This window comes from Equus caballus, unplaced genomic scaffold (assembly GCF_041296265.1).
Source record: "Equus caballus isolate H_3958 breed thoroughbred unplaced genomic scaffold, TB-T2T haplotype1-0000016, whole genome shotgun sequence".
Taxonomy (NCBI): Eukaryota; Metazoa; Chordata; class Mammalia; order Perissodactyla; family Equidae; genus Equus; species Equus caballus.
In genome coordinates this window covers 11196590-11210699 of record NW_027222391.1, presented here as the reverse complement: position 1 = coordinate 11210699, position 14110 = coordinate 11196590, and the positions used below count along the sequence as shown (strand labels likewise).

Here is a 14110-nt window from a genome sequence, read left to right as displayed (position 1 = left end):
AAATCTACCTTTCCTTTCCAGAAGTAATCTTGTCTGGGAATTTACATACACATACATGGATAAAAAAGTAAAGTTTTGTTTTGAGTGTGCATGTGTGTGCTTTATTATACCTATGTTCTGGCATTTTCTATGATTTGCATCTTTGACACAGAGTACTTTGTGTGATTGTCTGTTTTGTACCTGTATGCATTTAAATCACTTTAAAAAATAATTTAGCATTGAATTAGATAGAATGAAGGCATGAAGATTTAGTTGGCCATTCCCCATCTTATGGGTATTTAGATGGTTCACATTGCTGCAGCCATGCCACAGTGAAAGTTCCTACACAGGTCTGTTAGAGCATATGTGTTTCTCCAGACTACATACCTAGAAGGGAAATAGAGGATTTGAAAAGTGTGCAGATTTTAACCTGTCAATTCACCCTTTAAAAAGCCTGTAAAAATTATGCTTCTGTGAAGGTGGGATATTTTTAATATTTGCCTATTTGCTGGGAGAAAATGTCTCATTCGAGTTTTGTTTTTCATTTCCCTGATTATTGCTGAAGTTTACATGTTTGTCTATATTTATTAGAATTTAGTTTCTCTTGTGACTCGTTTTTCCATCTTCTTGGGCCGTTTTTCTTTTCTCTTGCTGTCACTATCTTACGTGCCTGTTTGTTTTACTTGACTGTGAGCTCCTTCAGGTGGTCATCACATCTTATTTATCAAGGTTTCCCCTTCCAGAGCACACAGACAGTGCTTAATGAATGTATATCCAATTGCATTATTGAAGCCATAGGCATTACCCTTTATCATGGTTATCATCATTATCATCCTCCTCATCACCGCCAGTACCATTTATTTAGTCTCACAGGATGCTAAGCCCTGTCTCGGGAGGTGTGCGTATATAGTCTCTCATCTTCCTAATACCTCGCCCAACAAAGTGACTATTGGTAGCTCTGTTTTACAGATAAAGCAGTTGAGACTCATGCAAGTTACACGGGCTGCCCAAGGACACTCAGCCGGATTATGAAGGGAGGGGTTATGGAGCAGAGTCTTTTCAGCCTGGTTCCAAAGTATGTGCAGTCTCCCTTAGAGCAATTGGCCTCTTCCTGGCCACGCATTAGAATCACCTGAACAGGCTTTTAAATGATAGCTATATCCAGTCCTACCCCAGGCCAATTGATTCAGAAACTCTGGGACTAGGTCTGGGGAAGTGGTGTTATAAAAATCCCTACATGATTTTGATGTGCAGAAATGGTTGAAAACCTTTGGTCTACATTGGGAGTGAACCAGCTTTTTTTGTAAAGTGCCAGATAGTAAATATTTTAGACTTTGCCTGCCATACAGTCTCTGTGGCAACTATCCACCTTTGCTGTTGTAGGGTCAAAACAGCCAAAGACAAAAATGAACGAACATGACTGTGTTCCAATTGAAACCCATTTACAAAAACAAACGGCAGCCAAATTTGGTCCATGGGCTGTAGTTTGTGGACCCCTAGTCTATATCATAATACTTCGAAGATCTTGGAATTTCGGATTGTCCCAGTCAAACCAGGACATCTGGTCACATTAATTACCTTGCTAAGTCTCAAGGACAGTGGCATGAGAATCTTTGCCCCACCTCAACAGATTCTGCTTCAGTAGGTTGGGGCCTGGGCATCTGCATTTCAACAAGGGATGCAGCTGATTCTGATGTAAGCAGACTTCGTGGGTCCTTACTGCAAGAATCACTGGGCTACCAAAGCATAATGTTCTTGGCAAGTAGCGAAAGCTTGGCTGGAGAAGCAGAACTGGTTCTTATCCAACAATTCTTTAAGCTCATGGATAGACATTTTGTGCGTCCCTGCCTGCCTTATGTTCCAGCATCCTGCCTCCAAGGTTCTGGAACCTTGGGTGCCCCAGCATCACATCTTCCCAGTCTGCACGTTGGCAGAGAAGGAAGCCGTCCTGCCTCTTCAACTCTGAAATTAGTAGAAGACCAAAGTCCTTGTATATTTCAAAATATTGAAGAAGAAAGTGACTGTTTAACCACCTACGTGATAAAACTGATACTGGCATTTATCAGTCTGTGTGTGTGTGTGTGTGTGTGTGTGTGTTTTAATAGTTCAGTAGTTAGAAAATGGAGCCTCCATTTTCCCGTCATCCGCTTTGAAGCTATGTAGTGGGTGAATGCCATCATTTCTGTTTCCGACCTCTTTAGCATCCATTATTTCTCTGTTGTCCACATCTAATAGTCTGGATCCTTTTAGTTGTTGATGGCGCAGCGATTACTGGGGCTGCTGCTTTAGGATGACTTCCAAATGCATCTGAACAGTTGAATTTATTTACTGCTTCCCTCCTGAAAGCTTTTTAGCATGATCCAGCTGGGGTGGTTTCATCGGGAAAACCATTATTTGCGGCTCTCTTTTTTTGAGGGGTAGAAATAAATTTCCCAAAAGGTGAAAGTGGACGCTGTTCATTGTGGATCTGCAATCTTACTTTTTCTTCTCTCTCCTTCTTACATTCCATTTGCACAGTTTTTCTCAGGAATGACTTCTTTCTGGGGAAATGGAATGTTCTAAATGGCACGATTGAGTCAAATCAATGTTTAGAGTGGTTTGGACTTTTAAGCCTTTTGCTGGATTTTGGCAGTATCATTTTATACTGTAAAACCCCTTTTTCCCAGGTAACCTATAATATTCATATTGAACATTATTCACAGCTTTCTAACACCCCCTCATTTCACTTAGCTATCAGCTAAGCAAATAGTGCTCAAGAGTTAAAAATATGCTATTCTTCCTCTACAGCACATGCACTTTTATGTGAAAGGGGAACCGCTCTGTGTTCCTAATCTCTATATACATATCTATCTGTGCATGTAGTAGCTTTCAACACTGTAATTAGACACAGAAACCACACCGTGCCAACACAGTGCACACATGCAGGTTTATAGAGCAGCTGTGACAAGTATATAATATGGTAAGACACCTTTTCACCAGCTGGGACAAATTCTAGAGTATACAAGGAGAGTTTCAAATGAAAATTAGGTAGAAGAATCTGAACTATTTCATGCAGGAGGACTGCACAGATGAAAATATCTAGGACGCCTCTCTGGAAGAGTGTATTTGAGAGGCAATGTGCAATACTGGAAGGCTGATAGCTCAAGGAGTCCAATCCTCTTGGATTTAAATCCCAGCCAAGGTGCTGTGTGATCTTGGGCAGGTTGCTTTACCTCTCTGAGACTCAAGTACCCTGTTACGTCACAGAGATAGTAGCAGCACGTTTACCTCATGGGGCTCGTGTGAGGATTAAGTGAGGTAACAAATGTCAGGCTGCAGACACACTTTCATCATCTGAGGATCGGAACCACAGTGTGGTGATGAAAATGAAAGGAGATACGTCATCATTACAACAGAACTCTCTGGAATATGCCCCTCCCTGCCACACACACAGCAAATATGAGTCTCTTTTGTGAACTGTCAATGTTAATAGCATCCACATTTACTCAGCTACCCTCATAAAAAAATTAGAAGCTACACTTAAATGGTTTCTCTCTCCTCCTACCTGTCCCCTTCTTCTGGTGCCTGATCCCCCATGGTCACTTGGTACCAAATTGTGCCATTCAGCCTCCGAAATAACTTTCTAATTCGGTCTCCTCAGCTTCATCCTCCCTGTCACTGCCTCAGTTCAGACCCTTATTGTCTTTTGTCTGGATTAATGCAAGAACCTCTTAACCAATTTCAGTATCTTCGGCTTGGATCCTCCATGATCCATTAGTAGCCCCATTTTACAGATTAGAAAATTGAGACAGAGAGAGGTTCAATCAAGAGCCCCAAATCACACAGCTGGTAAGTGGTATTATAGGGATTCCAACCTCAGCAGCCTGGCTCTAGGATCTCTGCCCTTTCCTGCCTTGGAGCTTGGTGCAGTGCATTATTTGGTTGTGGAAATCGGCAGTACCTCCTACGTCTGGTAATTGCCTGGAGTGAGTCCTGTTTCCCCCTCACCAGATGTTTCCTTAGAGCTGCTCTAAGTGATACATCGATCCTGCATGAGCTCCAAGGAGCAGCCAAGCCATTCTGCAGGAAGAGAGCGGGTGAAGGAGGAACAGGCAGAAATGTACAAATGAGTTCTGGTGGGAGACCATCAGTGCATCGTGGATGCTGTCCAGAGGCTGACGTGGGCCACGTATAAAAAGAAGAGGCTGAACTAGGGATGGAGAAAGTAGGGATTCAGGTCCATTTCAGCATTTCAGGAGTCTGGTCCAGTGGGTGGGGCCTGGCATGAAGAACTGCCAGCGGGGATGATGCTGGGATTCTGGCAGTATCAGAGGCTGCTGGTTTAGAGCAGGATCGCAGGCAGACGTGATGCTGTGGTACCACAGGGACAGATCATCCATGTTCCCGTGAAGCCACAGCCACTCTGAAGCCGGGGCCAGGGCTTTCCCACGCCCTGTGGTCGTAGGCACTAGAGTGGCAGGAAAAGTAAACTGAGAAACTACAAGTTTCTCCTTGTAGAAACCTTACTCATTCTTTAAAGCTCACTTAAAAATTAATATTTATCTAAGGAATCCATACTTGTGCCTTTAAAATCAAATAGTACTGAAGGCTTTATAAAGGACCGTGACAGGCCCTCCCCAACCTCACAACCCCAGTCCTTTCTATCCCCCCAGTTCCATTCCCCATGGAAACCACTTGAGCCATTTCTATCCTAGCTGTTCTTGTGTTTACCTCCATTTATATAACTAGTACGAATACTTGTATTTAAAAGTAATTTTAAAATATTAGACACTAACTTCTTGCCGTGGTAGATAAAATTTGAGTAGGTAAAATTGCAGGTGGATGAAATTTGGTCGACACCCCATTCCCCTCTTCACTCTTCTCAGTCTGTCCTCACTTAAATCTTTATTCATGCAAAGTTCATCTTGGCATGGAAGGTGACCCCTTTCCTGGAACGTGTTCAGAGACTGCTCCTCCCCTGCTCCCACAGAGCTGTGTATCTCTCTTAGTGCACTGTTCCCCTTGCCCTTCCACGTTGGGGTTATCTATAGAACAGGTCACACAGCTGTGGTCTTTACTGCTGTGTGCCCGATATTGGTAAACCCTGCTCTTCTTCCCTGTCCCTAGCCATCTCTATATCTCTCTGCTTTGCCAGTCTCTGGGTGGGGGGAAACCAAAGTGGGTACTTCCTGTGTGCCCTGAAAGGCTGGGACGCCGGTCGTTCACTCTGCTCTCTCTTTCCCTGAAAGGAGAGCTCTTTCTAGCTGAGGAGTTCCCTCTTAGCACTGAGTAATGCCAGCTTAAAGGACGGGGTGATGCAGGCAAAATGAAGCTGTTCTTCTTTCTCTTTATGTGTGGTTATTCTCACATTTTTTGTTCCGCTATGTTGCTAAAGTTTCTTAAGAGGGCTTTAGAGCTCTCCCAGAACTCTTTTTGATCATGGGTAGGTAGCAGTCTAATTGTTGATCTTTCTGGGAGGACAGAGGCTAACATCTCCTACTCCCCCATCTTGGTGACATCACTCACTAACACATCGTTAAGGATTTTTCATTTATATTCATGAGGGATAGTGGTCTTGTCTTTGCATGTGATGTCTTCACTTGCCATTGAAATTAAGGTGACTCTGGCCTAATAGAATGATGTGAGACCAGCTCTCTCCTTCTAATATTTTCTGAAATAGATGGTGGGAGATTGGGATTATTTTCTCCATTAATAGTCAATGGAATTCACCAGTTGAGTCATCTGAATCTGGGCTTTTCTTCCCTGAAAGGGTTTTAATTAGTAATTTAACTTTCTTGTTTGTTACAGATCTATGGAGATTTTCTATTTCTCTTTGAGTCAGTTTTGGAAATTTGGATCTAAGAATTTGCCAATATCTTATAAATTGTCTAATTTGTGGCATAAAGTTGTTCATAATATTCTCTTATAATCCTTTAATTTCTCTGTGGGTGTCCCTTTCTAATTTCTGATTTTGGTAAATTCTATCTTCTCTCTTCCTTGGGGATGCTAGCTAAGGGATTGTCAACTTTATGTGGTAAACAGCCAATTTCTGGTTTTATTGATGTTGGTGTTTTGTATTTCACAGACGTGTTCTAATCTTTTGTATTTCCTTTCTTTTGCTTGTTTTCAGTTTGGTTTATTTTCCTTTCTTTCCTTTCTTAGGGTAGGAACTTAAATTATTGATTTGAGACTTTCCTCTCTTCCACTATAGGTGTTTAATACTCTAAATTTCTCTCTAAGTACTGCTTTAGGCACATCCCATAGACTTTGATATTCTATTTTTTAAATTTTCATTCACTTCAAAGTACTTTCAAATTTTGTTCCCAATTTATTCTTTGACTCATATGTTATTCAGATGGGTGTCATTTAAGTTCCAAATGTTTGTGGATATCCCAGATATATTCCATTCTTGATAGCTCACATTCCATTGTGGTTGGAGAACATATTTTATATAATTTCATTCTTGCTAAATCTGTTGAATTTATTTTATGGCTGAGTACACGGTCTATCCTGGAGCATGTTCCATGTGGTATTGAAAAGAATGTGTGTTTTGTAGTCATTGAGTGCAGTGATCTATACACGTCACTTAATTTAATTTGGTTGATAGTGCTGTTCAAGTCTTGTATAACCTTGCTGATTGTCTTTCCTCTTTTTAATCCATTATGGACAGGAGGCAGTTGAAATTTCCAAGTATTGTTGAATTGTCTCTTTCTCCTTTCGTTTCCGTCAAATTTTACTTCACGTATCTTGAAGCTCTGTTGTTACATTTGTAAGCATTGATAATTTTTATATCTTTCTGATTTAATGACATTTTGTCATTTGGATATGTCCCTCTTTGCTTCTAATAATATTTCTTGTTTTAAAATCTACATTGTCCAGTATTAACACAACCCTCCAGCAATCTTTTGGTAACTATTTGTGTGATGTGTCTTTTCCATCCTTCTAGTTTCAACTTCTGTTTGTCTTTGAATCTAAGATGTGTCTTTTGTAGATCACGTATAGTTGGATCTTGCTTTATTATTCATTTTCCCAATCTCTGTCTTCTAATTGTTTTTTTTAGACCATTCACATTTAGTGCAGTTATTGATAGGATCAGAGTTACATTTGCCATTTTGCTATTTGTTTTCTTTGTCTTCAGGCTTTTTTGTTCTCTGTCCTTCCTTTATTAACTTCTTTTGTGCTAAATAAATCTTTCAGTATATCATTTTAATTCCTCTATTGAATATTTTTTACTGTTTTTGAGCTATTTTCCTAGTGTCTGTGGTAGGGATTCCAATATGCATTTTAACTGACTATGGTCTATTTCAAACGAATATTAACTTAATTCCTATGAAATATAGAATGTTTCCTCCAATGTAACTCTGTTACTTTCCCCTCTTGTGCTCTTGTTTTTATATATATTATATCTATATATGTTACAAAACCAATACTAGAATGTTACAGTTATTTCTTTGTACAATCTCATGTCTTTTAAAGAATTTAACAGAAGAAATGAGAAAATATATTTATAGATTCTTTTTTTTAAAACCCAGAAATTTATTACTTCTGGCTCTCTTAATTTCTTCCAGCTGATTCGAGGTACTGTCTGATGTCATTTTCTTCCAGCCCAAAGAATTTCCTTTAGTATTTCTCACAATTCAGTTCTGATATCAAGAAATTCTTCCAGTCCTTTTAAATTTAAGAATGTCCTTATTTCACCTTTATAATTAGTGGATAGTCTTGCTGGATAAAAAAATTCTTCGTTACCATTTTTTCTTTCAGTATTTTGAATATGCCATTTCACTGCCTTCTAGGGTCTATTTTCTCTGATGAGCAGTTAGATATTATTTATGTTGATGCTCTCCTGTACATGTTCAGTTGTTTTTCTCTTTCTTAAGATTTTCTCTTTGTGTGTGGCTTACAACAGTTTGACTATGATGTGTCTAGGTAAAACTATATCTTTGTATTTATCCTACTTGGAGTTCAGTAAGCTTCTTGGATGTGTAAATTAACATTGTTTCATCAACTTTGGGAAGTTTTGGACATTATTTCTTCAAACAATTACAATAACTATTAGATCCACAATTTGAGGAGGTGTATTACATGAGATTTGGGACATTTACTGGGAAAGTCTAGGAACCTGGAAATTGGAATGATTACATGTATTTGGATTCACATATAGCTGAACTCATTGGGCACAATGAGTCTCCCTTGATTTCATAAGCAGTTGTTTCTCCCTGTGTGAGGCTGTTCCTTCATTGCTGGTATTCAACTATAGGATGAATCTCAAAATCATTATCCTGAGTGAAAAAAAAGCCACACAAAAATACACTGTATGATTCCTTTTGCATGAAACCCTAAAAAGATAAAACTAATCTAATATTGACAGGTGTAGAGAGAAACAGTTCCCAGATGGAGGTGTCTGAACAGTTTGAAAAGTGATCCAATATACTGGGGCTCTCAATAGATTGCCTCAATTACTCACTCAGATAAGGTTTGAATACAAGAATATCTTCAAGAGGGACATTATGTTCCTCAATATTTTATAAAATGATCACTAGCCATATGAGGGTGAATGCCAGGTAAGTACACCTCCCCCAATTACTGCGAGGATGGATCAGTGTGAGGTCAAGATTAAGGTGAAGAAATTGTATTCCTTCACTTACATGGATTTACCGAGCATCTAGGAAGCCCAAAGTTATTATCAGAGGAGAAGGATATGGTCAAACATATACTACTACTTGGTCAGAACAGATGTTCTAAACTCTGTGCACTTTGCCTGGCAGGTGTACACTTGCCTCTGCACAGCTTTGAGGCTTATTAGACAGTTCAAGTTTGTTGTACCTGCCACACACTCTGCAATTTTAAGGCCTTTAAGGTATACTAAAAGTCACTGCTTTGAGGAGCTTAGAAAAAGAAGTGAAGAGTAACTGAATTCTGACAGTGTCTGTCTCACTTCTCTCTCTCTCTCCAAATCCTAAGGGGTGATCCTAGTATAAGTTACCCCTGAAGGAGATACACACTATCCTCAGGCCCTGTCCGAACTTCCTTACTGGCTCCAGGCCCATAATAGGAATAAAAAACCAGCTATGTTCAGAGTAAAATTGCAAGAAATCCAGAAATTAAAAAACCAAAAACACAAAAGGAACTCAAGATCTTGCCCAATAAAGCAGAAACTAGGTAGCACATAAGGGGGTGGATCCTTACCATATTAGATTAGGAAGGATGAATTATGTTTGGATAGGCTCAAATTAATCAATATGAGTATACTCCCTGTGGACTCAGGAGCAGCCCATGTTGCATTTCAAAGCAATGAAATATGTATTTTCTCTAATGGGATACTGACAAATGTTTTTTGAAACTCTTAGAGTGTTTCTCATGTGCAGCCATCTTTTGTGGTGATATGAAGGGATCAGTGGTGGTGGCTCTTTGATCATGAAGTTCATTGAAATGAAATAGATGGGTATTCTACTAAGATGCTTCTTGAGATATATATCTATATACATGTGAAATTCTGGATCTTGTGGGCAGAAAACGAACACAAATCACCACAACAGGGATTTAGATTCTCTTTCTAAATCCTTGATATATCCTACTTTCTAGACAGGAGGCTTTGACTAAAGGGAAGGCTGGGTCCCTTTGACAAAATTCCTCATAACTTGGTCACAAGAATATACAATTAAACATTCCCCAAAAGTCCCCAAGGGAGACCTGTGGCCACATACCCATCAACTCTCCTTCAAACTGGGTTTACAGTGTATGGTGGCATCATTGGAAATTATGGCTGCTACGATTACAGTCTCACTTAGGGGTGGTTCTGAAATGTGTGGTGAAAAAAAAATCTTCCCAGTGGGTAGAGTTTAAGGAGGTATATTTAGTTCACTTTGTGAAGAACTGACATGTACTTGAGTTTCGATTTATACTGATTTATGTCCAGTAGCTCAGTGAGTTGACAGGTAGTAGGGGGCTAAACAAGAATAAGACTGGAAAATTGGTGACCAAAAGGTCTAGAAGAGACACATGCGGATGGAATTCTAAGAATAGGTATTGAATGGGGTTTATAAATGCTTAACGGAGGATAGGATATCAGAGGGAAGAGAACAAGTGAGGTGTTGGGTATTTATTCCTTTGGCTCTCCGTGCTGAGCCATGTAATGGGCATTCACAATGTTTCTCTTCCTAAGACCACAGCTCTCATAAGGGTGGCCTTTTGTGCTAAGTTCTGATAATGTCACCTACTCTCACTACAGCCCTGGGGGCGATAATAACTCTCTACCAACACTAGTTACAGGATGCTTCACTAACCCTACCCACATTTTTAGAGCCCTATTTATTAGACTCTCCTCAAGTGTCCCATGGTTTCTTGACAACTGACACCTGTTTCTTCAGGGGACCCTGACTAATAGGCCCCACAACAAGCCTGATCATAAACTCCATGGGGGTAGGGAATTTACTCTCTTTTATTTGATGTTGCTATCCCAGCACCTAGAATGATGTCGATTGTACAGTCAGTTTTCAATAAATGTTTGTTAAACGACATATGTGTGACCACTTTCTCTCCTTCGTGATCTTTATGTTAAAGTCTATTATGATTGATTTAATATAGTTTAACCAGCATTCTTGTGCTTTTGTCTGTAATTTGGTAAAGAATGACAAAGAATTATAAACGTCAGCAAAAAGCAAGCAAACTTGTCGTTATGTGCATGGAAATCCAAGATATTTAACATAAAAATTTATGAAACAATAAGAGAATTCAGCAAGAATCAATGTTAATGTAGAAGACCCAACAGATTTCCTATAAACATCCACCCCTGGAGCACCTGTGCAGACCCTCAGTAGAATCTGCACACTGGGCCCCAGGCGCGCCAGGATGGGGCTCAGGGGTTGGTGGGTCCGGCGGCTGTAAAGGAACAGGGTGGAGGTCCCAGGTTGAAAAATTGTAAAATTATAATTTTACAGCTATATAATTTAACTACTTCAGTCGTCATGTCTTTTTCTTTTTACAAAGTCAATTTTCCTACCTAACTCCAAATTTTTTTCACACCATCTAAGTAATATTTTAATATTTTCCATATCCAATCCGTATTCAAATTTCCCCAATTACCTCCAAATGACTTATGAAAAAAATGCTATTTTAATCGGGAGCCAATAGCGGACTACCCTTTGCATTTGACAGCAGAGTTCAGGCTTAACCCTTAACCTCTTCGGGCTCGGAGGACCCTGGGCAGGAGAGATTTAAGAACACCGTCCTCCCGCTTTCGCGGAAAGGCCAAAAGTGACTTGAAATGTAGACGCGGAGGCCTATGGGAAATGTAGTTTTAAATAGGTGAGGTTCACCGCCTGGACTCCGGGAAGGGGACGCCACGCTCCTTCTGCGCATGTGCAGCCGTAGCCTCCTCGTTTGTCTTCTCAGGACTCCAGAGAACCGTTGGGGAACTTTGGGGTGTGCTCGGAAAATGCAGGGTGCGCACCGAGGGCGAGGGACTAGCTGGGAAGGGTGTGCCTGTGCTTGGGGATGGGAGCAGGAAGTGTCTGGGACCTCGTCGCCCCCCGCGGCGGTGTATAAACCCGGGCGGGCCGTCAGAGCGGGTAAGGCCGATGGGGGAGACCCCGGCCCTCGGGCTGCCGGGGGGCGCAGGTGTTCGGGGCGGTCCGGGATGCCCGAGGATCGTGTGACCAGCCCGCCTGCAGCCCGACCGGAGAGAAGCCCATGTCGGCGGCGGTGGGTGCGGGAGGGAGGAGTGCGTTTATCAGGCGGACGGTGACCGTGGGTCTGCGGTGGAGCCCGAGCTCTGGAGCACTACAGGCCCGGTCAGTGCCAGCTCTGTCACCTGTTAGCAGGGGCGACAGAAGGAACCTGGGCGAGAGTCAGGGTTCTCATCTATAAATATTAATAATGATTGTTTCACGGCGACGTTTGGAAACATAGATCACTATTTTAGACAAGTGCCAGGTAGGAAGCCTTAAGTAAGTGACAACTGCTGTTATAGTTAGAGGACGCTTTGTTTTTTTACTGGATAGTTTAATGTACCCTGACAACCACTTCACCAGAAACCGAGGCTCGGGTCGGTGGCCCGATGTGCTCGAGTCAGGAGCTCCCAGCCAGGGAATTTGGATTCGAGGGCAGGTGTGCTTGGCTTCAGTCTCAGGCTTTGTCTGATGTCACACCTGCCCAAGACTGGCATTACAGCCTTCACAGCACTTAGGAACATGGCCTGTCCCTGCGTCCCCAGGGATGTAAAGGAAAGGATGTGGATGGAATCCCACCATGTGTCACATGTATCCTGGGATTTCTAGTGTCTCTTCAGGTCCCTTGGGTCAGACAGAGGTGCCTGGCCCCCTCTGCATTGTCAGGCTTTCTGTCCTTGAAGTCTGACGTTATAATGAATTCTAAGAGTCAGCCTTTTTGCCCCTAAGATGAATTTATTTCTCAGATCCATGTCCCAGTTGCCTTGAAACAAACCAGCCCTTGTGAGGCAGGAAGCAGGGGGCCTCTGTGAGGGAGACTTACCTGGAAGAGAGCGCCCCTCTGACCTTAGACCTCTCTCCAGAGCTTCAGAGCAGAGACAAGAGCCCAGAAAGGAGCAGATGCTAGATTTGCAAGATCAGAAGCAGGTCTTGATCCTCCTGCCCAGAATGAACCAGACTTGATGATGCCACCTTCAGGAGCCACCACACTGTGTGACAGTGGGGCATTTGGGCCGTCCCTGGGAAGTACAGGTGAGCTGGGGTGGCCCAGGGGCAGGCTGCTCAGGAAAGGCTGCTTTGTTGGAGAGCCGTGAGGGCAAGGTCTGGGGGTAAGGGACAACCAGGCAGAGGGAGGAAGTTCTGTCTCCAGTCCCCTTAAATGGCCCCCGCTATTTACAGATGCGCTGCTGTCACACATGTCCACCACCACATGTGACATTAGTGACGTTATCCTGATGTCACAGGATCCAAGAATGATGATCTGTGAAGAGTTTTCCAAGGTCACCTACTTCTAACTCTTTTGAAAGATTTAAAGACATTGGGCCTGAAAATTTCAGTGACTTGTCCAGGGAAACGCAGTTTGTGACAGTTCACTCTCTCACAGCTAAGTTACCAAAAGCATCTATCGAAAGGGCCTTTTGAGAAATACTTCCCAGCTGAAATGAACAATTACAAATTCCTGCCTTAAATCCTCCCATCTCTTTTACTAGGCTTTCCGTGGATTGTGTATACCAGGGGTTGAATAATATTACTGAGAAAAATAGATAAATGATGCATACTGAGCATTTTTCTGCTAAGTTAACTTTAATGAAGGAATAGTGTCTTGTCGTTTGGCGTACTTTAATTCAACTGATCGGTTGTTTTTATTTCTTTCTGTTATCCAGAAGGACGCATGCGTTATTGTTAAATCAATCGAGTAAAGTTTATGTTCACTCAGTAAAAAACTGCAGATTTCAGCTCCATGGTCATTTCAGAATCACACAAAGACAGGTGTTGCTGCCTGTCCATGATCCTTCTTGTGCCTTTTCAAGGCCCAGAGGGCCCTGTGCCTATGGGGAGGATGATCCCCAACTGGGGTGCTGAGATTTGAGGAGGTGAATCTAAGAGCTGTAAGACAGCTAAATCTCAGGACCCCTGTCTTCTTTCTGTCCCCTCAGCTGAACCACAGTCCTCTGTACTCGCCCAGGAGCCACAGAGAGTGCACATCCCTCAGGTGAGCTCTTTATTCATTCCCCACTTTATATTGTAATGGATTTATAAGGTTTAGCAGGATCCATGCATTAAAGGAAAAGGAGAAGTTGAAATAGTAGAAATCAAGTCAGTCTTGAGGAAAAATATAGCGTGTTTTACTATTAATTGTGATGTTGGCTGTTAGCTTTGAGTGGGTAACCTTGTCAGGGTAAGTAGTTTCCCACTAAGCTACCTGTTTCAATCTCTTTACTTGTGATTGGGCTATTCAGATTCTCTGTTTCTTCTTGATTCAGTTTTGGGAAGTTGTATGAGTCTTAGAATTTATCTGTTTCTTCTGGATTGTCCAGTTTGTTGCTATATAGTTTTTCATAGTATTCTCTTATAATCCTTTATATTTCTGTGGTATCTGTTGTAATTTCTCCTCTTTCATTTCTAATTTTATTTATTTGAGCCTTCTCTCTTTTTTTCTTAGAGAGTCAGGCTAAGGGTTTGTCAATTTTGCATATCTTCTCAAA

At 41.6% G+C, this 14110-nt stretch overlaps 1 protein-coding gene across 6 annotated transcripts in view; it reads left to right on the top strand.

The window, feature by feature from the left end:
- Positions 1–668: 668 nt before the first annotated feature.
- The window catches only part of LOC138922840 (heparan sulfate glucosamine 3-O-sulfotransferase 4-like), a 205028-nt gene continuing 191586 nt past the window's right edge, over positions 669–14110 (top strand). For 5 of the 6 annotated variants that reach the window (XM_070259257.1, XM_070259255.1, XM_070259259.1 and 2 more), the window contains exons 1-2: positions 669–11525; positions 13562–13617. The gene's annotated coding sequence lies outside the window, so the exon portion shown is untranslated. The remainder of the gene's footprint in view (positions 11526–13561; positions 13618–14110) is intronic. The other variant, XM_070259260.1, reaches the window with a different exon arrangement.